Genomic DNA, 6,793 nt, shown 5'->3' with positions numbered 1-6,793 from the left:
CTTTTTTCAGCTCCTCCATCTTTCGTCCCCTAACACACACACCCCCCCCCCCCCCCCCCCCCCCCCCCCCCCCCCACACACACACACACACACACACACACACCGGTCCGACTGGCGAGCGCCGCAGCACTACGCCGGGTGCCCAGGCCTCCGTCGGTCACTTCGCCAGGCCTTTCGTCGCGGGCTCTTCGCCGGCGACGAGCACCAACTGTATGCGCACCCTTATCTTCCCTTCCTGCTGCGCGCAACCCTGATACTTCAACTATTTTGCTATTTGTATTATGCCTAGTTGCCTACCACTAACTTCGACTTTTACAAAAAGAAAGGCTTTCCAGGTGTAGCCCCATGTCTTTTACAAAAAGATATATCAGTATATCACCATCGTATATCTCTGAACTTTGGACATTTGAGATGGACAGTGCGTTGTCATGTCCATGTTATCAATGGCTTTTATAGGTTAATCGTAAATCGATGACTAAAGTCATTTGGTTATATCAGATGCTTTTCATTTATGAATCTGACCAGTGCTTCTCTACATACATAGTCGCATGTTCTTGGGATTGCAAAATTATACCAAGTCAAGGTTTCGACTTTCGAGCATAGGCTTCTATCTAAGACGTTCAGTAATTGTGGTCCATTTTAGTGCACTTATTGCTACGTTATGTTGGACAGACAGATTCTTGTCACAGACTCACAGTGCCTTCCTGGTTGCCTTTGGTTTAAGTTATTGAATCTGAAATCTGACCATCATGAACCAGGTTGAGGATTGGTCCTCTACAAGCATGGTATAATGGTAGAGAGCGGAGTTCAGCTGACAGTGACCTACTTTGAAGAGCACAGGCAAGACAAGGATCAGTGCAGACGGGCTGAATAATGGATCACATACTACCAAAGTAAGCATCTGAAAGCATAGAGATAGAGTGGTAGCAAAGTTTTTTTTCAGTCATCACTAGCGTGTCTTCACATTGCATTGCTCTCTTCTCCCTAATATACAAAAAAGAAACCATTTTCCAAAGCAAGGATTGAACTGAATATATCACATGATTTTTGTACTTAATATACTAAAAACAGGTTTGCTGGGCATCAGAAATTTGGTTCCTGGCTTGGTCAAGTGGCATAAATAAATATGGAAAAGGATCACCATATAAAATGTGAATCACTTGAGGTGTCCTTTTATTCTTTACCACTGTTCTCTCCCACCTCATTTCAAAGAAAACAATTTCCTTATGTTTCAGGAGAAGCATGAACATAATGGCACTTTACAACCATCAAAAGGCCAGAAGCAGCAGCTGTGCACAACATGTGCAAAAAGGCATACTTGTCAATCGGTCATTAATCGAACAAGACAAATGCGAGCTCTAATGGACTCAAAGAAGCCCTACCAAGCACACTCTGTATTCAAGCACTTAATGGATGAGGGACACAAGCCTTCATTGGTCACATACACAATTCTACTGACCGCCCTGACAAACCAGGGGATGTTTGAGTCAATTCCATCACTACTTGCTCAAGTTGAACTAGCTGGAATTAGGCCAGACTCTATCTTCTTCAATGCCTTGATAAATGCGTTTGTTGAGGCAAATCGGATGGGTGAAGCAATAAACACATTCTGGAAAATGAAGCATTCTGGCTGCCACCCAACTACAAGCACCTTCAACACACTGATAAAAGGATATGGCATTGTAGGCAAACCTGAAGATTCACAGCGCGTCTTCGACATGATGGGCATTGAAGGATCAGTCAGGCCTAACCTCACAACATACAACATTCTTGTGAAGGCATGGTGTGATCAGAGAAATCTTGAGGAGGCCTGGGGCGTTGTGGGCAAGATGCGAATAATGAAGAGACATGGAGAGCAGAAGAGCTCATTGTGGAGATTCAGACTAGAGTATGCACCAGTGAGCGAACATGGGGCATAATTATTGGTGGTTATTGCCGGGAGGGCAGGTTGGAGGAAGCATTGCGATGCGTCCAGCAAATGAAGGATGCAGGAATTGTTCCTAACGTCGTCATCTTCAACACACTGCTGAAGGGCTTCCTTGATGCAAATGACATGGCTGCAGTCAATAATGTTGCGACTTTTGAATGGAACTATAGAATCTGTCCAGTAGGATTCCAAAAATTTTAGGGTACACGCACGCGTGCGCGTTTAGTGATAGTGCGTGTTTCCGCGCACTGGAGGCGGCGACGCCTCCCAATCTCTTCTTTGCGTGTGTTCGGACGCACACGCGTGTGTGCGTGTGGAGTGAGTGTGGAGTGTGTGGGTTGTGTGCGTCCAAGTTGTACCTGATAAAAAAAACCATGTAAGTGGACATAGCGTATATCGTGCATAGCAAGCTTATGTACTTAGAAAAACCAAAATGACTTACATTTTGGAAGGGAGGGAGTATAATTTTGGAGTTGTATGGAACTGGTGTCTGCCCAAATGTCGTCACCTTCACCACTGTCATTAGCGGGTGGTGCAGCGTGGCCGACATGGAGAGTGCCATGAGAGTCTATGAGAAGATGTGCAAGTCAGGCATCTATCCCAATCTCAGGACATTTGAGACTCTGATATGGGGCTACAGCGAACAGAAGCAACCGTGGAAAGCTGGGGAAGTCCTTCAGATGATGCAGGAGACTGGTGTCAAGCCGAAGGAAGGCACCTACTGTCTCATTGCTGATGCATGGAAAGCTGTTGGTTTGATTGAGAACATCAACAACTCAAATAGTTCCCCCAATGGTCCTTATGCAATTGACAAATTGGATCATTCAGATGACAATTGCAACGTGCAAATAACAGAAGACAATAACAAGCTGCAAAGTTTTGATGAAAGTAATGGACGTGCAATGAGTGGTCAGTCACGTTCCAGTTTTCTTCAGATAACAAATGCACTAGGCAGCACTGGTATAGTTTCTGCCAAGGTCCTGAAGGGTGGAGAATTTCCATCCGAAAGACGGAAGGCTATCAAAAACACATCCTTTCTACAAAGATCAGAACTATTTCAATTGTTGCATCTCGAGTTTTGTAGGAAGCAGCTTCAGAAGAATGGTGGATTCTATAGTCAGAGCATCAGCTCATTCAAAATGTTTCTCTAGTAGAGGATGCATTTGTTAATTAGATGTACACATTGGGCTGTAGCTTAGAAAAAACTCGGTGTTCCAAGTCTGCTGCCTATGATGTGGGCCATTTTGAATGATTCAGAAGCAATTCCTTCAGTGCCAAGCATTTCAAACGTTCAAACAATTTCACAAGTAGTCTCAAAATATGTGTTGTTTAAATAAAATAGCAACCGAAAAGACTACACACATGACTTGCCCTGGACGCCCCCCCTAAAAAAAAAACCTTGTCCCTAAAATTTCTGATGCTTGGGTGTTCTGACAGATTATGCAGGGACTTCTTGATCAGTATACATTGACCAGGCATAAGAAAGGTCTTGAAAACGTTTCTCTGGTGTGGCTGACCAGGCATAAGAAAGGCCTTGGTTAGTTCCAAAAACTTTTCCCAAAAAGTGCTATAGTAGCCATCACATCGAATCTTACGATACGTGCATGGAGCATTAAATGTAAATAAAAAAAAAACTAATTGCACAGTTTGGTTGGAAATCGCGAGACGAACGTTTTGAGCCTAATTAGTACATAATTGAATACTAATTGCCAAATAAAAACGAAAGTGCTACAGTAGCCAAATTCTTAAATTTCACCCAACTAAACACAGCCTTACACTATTGGAGACACTGGGAGGCAATAAAGAGGCCACCAGTGGATTCAATGATGTCATGTATCAGCTGTATACTAATAATGTTAATCTCAAATTCTCAATGTCACTGAAATTTAGCAGTACTGAGCTATCTTTTGCTTGGATTGTGCTGACATCTCTGCACATGTTGTATGATGTTTTTCTTACAGGATTGCTTCTTACTCCCTGCAGAAAGATCAGAAGCATTTGACCTTGGCTCATCTTTTGGATAAACCATGCTTCCTTGGACTGAAGTGCCTCCTTGGATAAACCATGCTTACAACGGCAAGAGCTTTGCTAAAATGGGCCGAAGTGAGAGATAACATTTTTACTTACTCAGCTTTATTGCGGCGTCGATCTTTCCTATGGTGCGGCAACGATGCGCCAACTGGAGCTCAGAGCCTGTTTGCCTGGGAATAGGTATGGTGGCCTAGGGACAATGACGGACTCGGTATCAAAGACAGCCTGATGAACGATTGCCTCCTTCTGAAGCTGATACACCCACCGGCTATACGTGGCGAAAGACTGCTTGGCGCGGTGGGCGACATTCACAGTGTTAAGTGCCCAGCTTCCTTCCCTCAGAAACACCTCAGTACCTTTGTGTCCCTCTGCTGTTGGCAGCTCTGGAAGTGCACGAATGGGATTATCTTCAGGTTCGAAACAGCAAGCCTTAGAGTCTGCTTGGTTTAGCTGTGAGCCATGAAAAAATTATTGTGAGCTATATGCTACAGAAAAACTATAAGCTATTAGGCTAAAATAAGCATAAAACCTACTCCTTCCTCTGTCTCCTTTGAAACAGGTACGAAGCAGCTCTCTATTTTCACCTATTTCAAAAATAGAAAACCAAAAGCCAAAATTAGGTCCAAGGTGCTTTCAAAATTGAACTACACCAAAGCATTTGGTTCTAGAAAAACAGTTTTACATTTCACCTGATTGGTTGGCTTTCTACTTTTTTACAACAAAAGCACTTTTTAACAGAGTCATGAAAATGGCAAGAGGGTAGATTTCGCTCAAGCTTGCCAACTCAGCCAAACTAAGGCCATTGGGCCGAAACAGTACCCAACCAATTGAGTAAGAACAGGTTTAATTTATTTTATTATAAGACGCACTGACGGTCGTCACAAATTTGTTACGTCTTGATTTTCTTTTACTCCTTCAGAAATGTTATCTGCAGGGCCTCCGTTCCGTCCGAACGCCTCTTCGTACGAGTGCCGACCAATCCAATAGACCTCGCACGTCCATCCCTTCTGTTGCTCTTGCCGCCCGCCCCGCGTGCTCCGGGCTTCTGCTCCGCGCGTCTGTCCTGCTGCTCCTGCTCTGTCGAACGCCCCGCTGCTCCTGCTCTGCTGTCCGCCCTGCCCAACGATGCCTACAGGAGCCGCCAGCGCAAGGAGAAGCGTTAGGCCGTGGCGCGGAAGCCCTCCGGCCTGGTCTCTTGCTACGGTTGTGGCGCCCCGATGTAGATGGCGGAGAAGACCCCACCGGGATACTATAAAATGTTGTAAGCGTACATTTCAAATGTATGTTTTAGAGATATGTTGCGAGTGTTTCATACGGATGTTGCAAAAGTAGATCGAGATGCTGCAGATGTTGCAAAAGGTACCCTGATGCAAACGGCGGAGGAGACCGCACTGGATACTATGCATGTTTCAAGTGTACATTTTAAATGTTTAAGATGTTTAGGAGGTATGTTGCAAGTGTTTCGTATGGATGTTGCAAAAGTACATCGGAATGTTGCAGATATTACAAAAGAAGATCGGGATGTTGCATATGTTACAATAGTTGTATACGTATGTTACAAGCATATGTCCCTAATGTTTCATCTATTTTAGACGTATGTTGCAAGTATGTTTATCTGAACGTTGCATATATTTCACACATATGTTGCAAGTGTTTTATCTAGATATTACGTATGTTTGCAATGGTTTTCAAGTGTTTTTGCAAATATTTCAAATACATGTTCAAATGTTTCGTCTTTCTTCAGACATACGTTGCAAGTGTTGCATCTGGATATTTTAAAAGTAGATCAGGTGTTACATAGGGGATACGCTTAGGGAGCGAAAGAGGGCACGAGCGGCCCCCACGACGTGGGACCCCTATGGGCGCACGAAAAGCAGGCACGGGTAGAGGTGTGCTGGCACGGTCGTGGAGTGCAGGCACGTGCGCGCAAAAAAAAAAATTCAGGTCACGGTACCGTTCGACGGATCGATATCCGATCGGACGTCCAGCGCCAGCAATTCCGTTACTGCTGGGGTATTGTGCTTGTTAAAGGACGTAAAATCATCCGTGGCTAATTTGGCGTCTATTTGGACTGGACACGGACTCTGGCATCATTCGGTTGATGGGATTTAGATACGGTGGAAGGGATTTTATTAAATTGATAGTACAATTATATCTTTGTTTATTTTCATGTCTTTATTTTGGACTAGCAAACAAGCACGCGTGTTCAATGGGAGAAAAAACTATAAAAAAATTAAGAAGAATGACGATGGAAATAACACATATATATTTATATATTTTTTTCATATTCTATAAAATTTAAAGTCTAAATGTTAGTTCATGATGTCAATGAAGTCCATAATATAAGTTAATGTTGGCAATAATATGGCTATGTCTTAATAAGCTTGTATCGAATTAAAATACAATCTTGATAAATCTTTTCTCTCTTTGCAAAGCACATAAAGATATTTGTACATAAATATATCATAATTTAATTTCTATACTATCAAATGTTACATATTGCATTTCGTGGCTTTCCTTTAGGATAAAGAAATTCTTTAATTCTAATAATGTTAGTCGCCAATGTGCAAATATTACTTTGTTCATTGATGACTAATGGGAGACCTCTCTCGATTTTACACATGTCAATCCTCATCGAGGATTGCAGAAATAGAGTTATTAAAAATAGGTTATTGTTTGTAATGAAAATCTGACCAATAACTTGGTGATAAAATCATTGATTTTTAGCGGTGGTAAAAATCTTTGATTTTTGATAAAGGTCAACGGTTTAAAGACATGTAATATTTGTATTTATTATTTTTTTAAACTTTTATAGAAAAGACCACTCGAGCAGAG

General features: G+C 42.6%; 2 pseudogenes; both read left to right on the top strand.

Annotated features, from left to right (window-relative positions):
* Positions 1-790: 790 nt before the first annotated feature.
* LOC136546387 (pentatricopeptide repeat-containing protein At5g21222-like) lies at positions 791-2,279 on the top strand (annotated as a pseudogene).
* Positions 2,131-3,097, top strand: LOC136544183 (uncharacterized; annotated as a pseudogene).
* Positions 3,098-6,793: the final 3,696 nt, after the last annotated feature.

This window comes from Miscanthus floridulus, chromosome 3 (assembly GCF_019320115.1).
Source record: "Miscanthus floridulus cultivar M001 chromosome 3, ASM1932011v1, whole genome shotgun sequence".
Taxonomy (NCBI): Eukaryota; Viridiplantae; Streptophyta; class Magnoliopsida; order Poales; family Poaceae; genus Miscanthus; species Miscanthus floridulus.
Note: the sequence above shows the minus strand (reverse complement) of the source record. Positions and strands in the feature narration are given on the sequence as shown.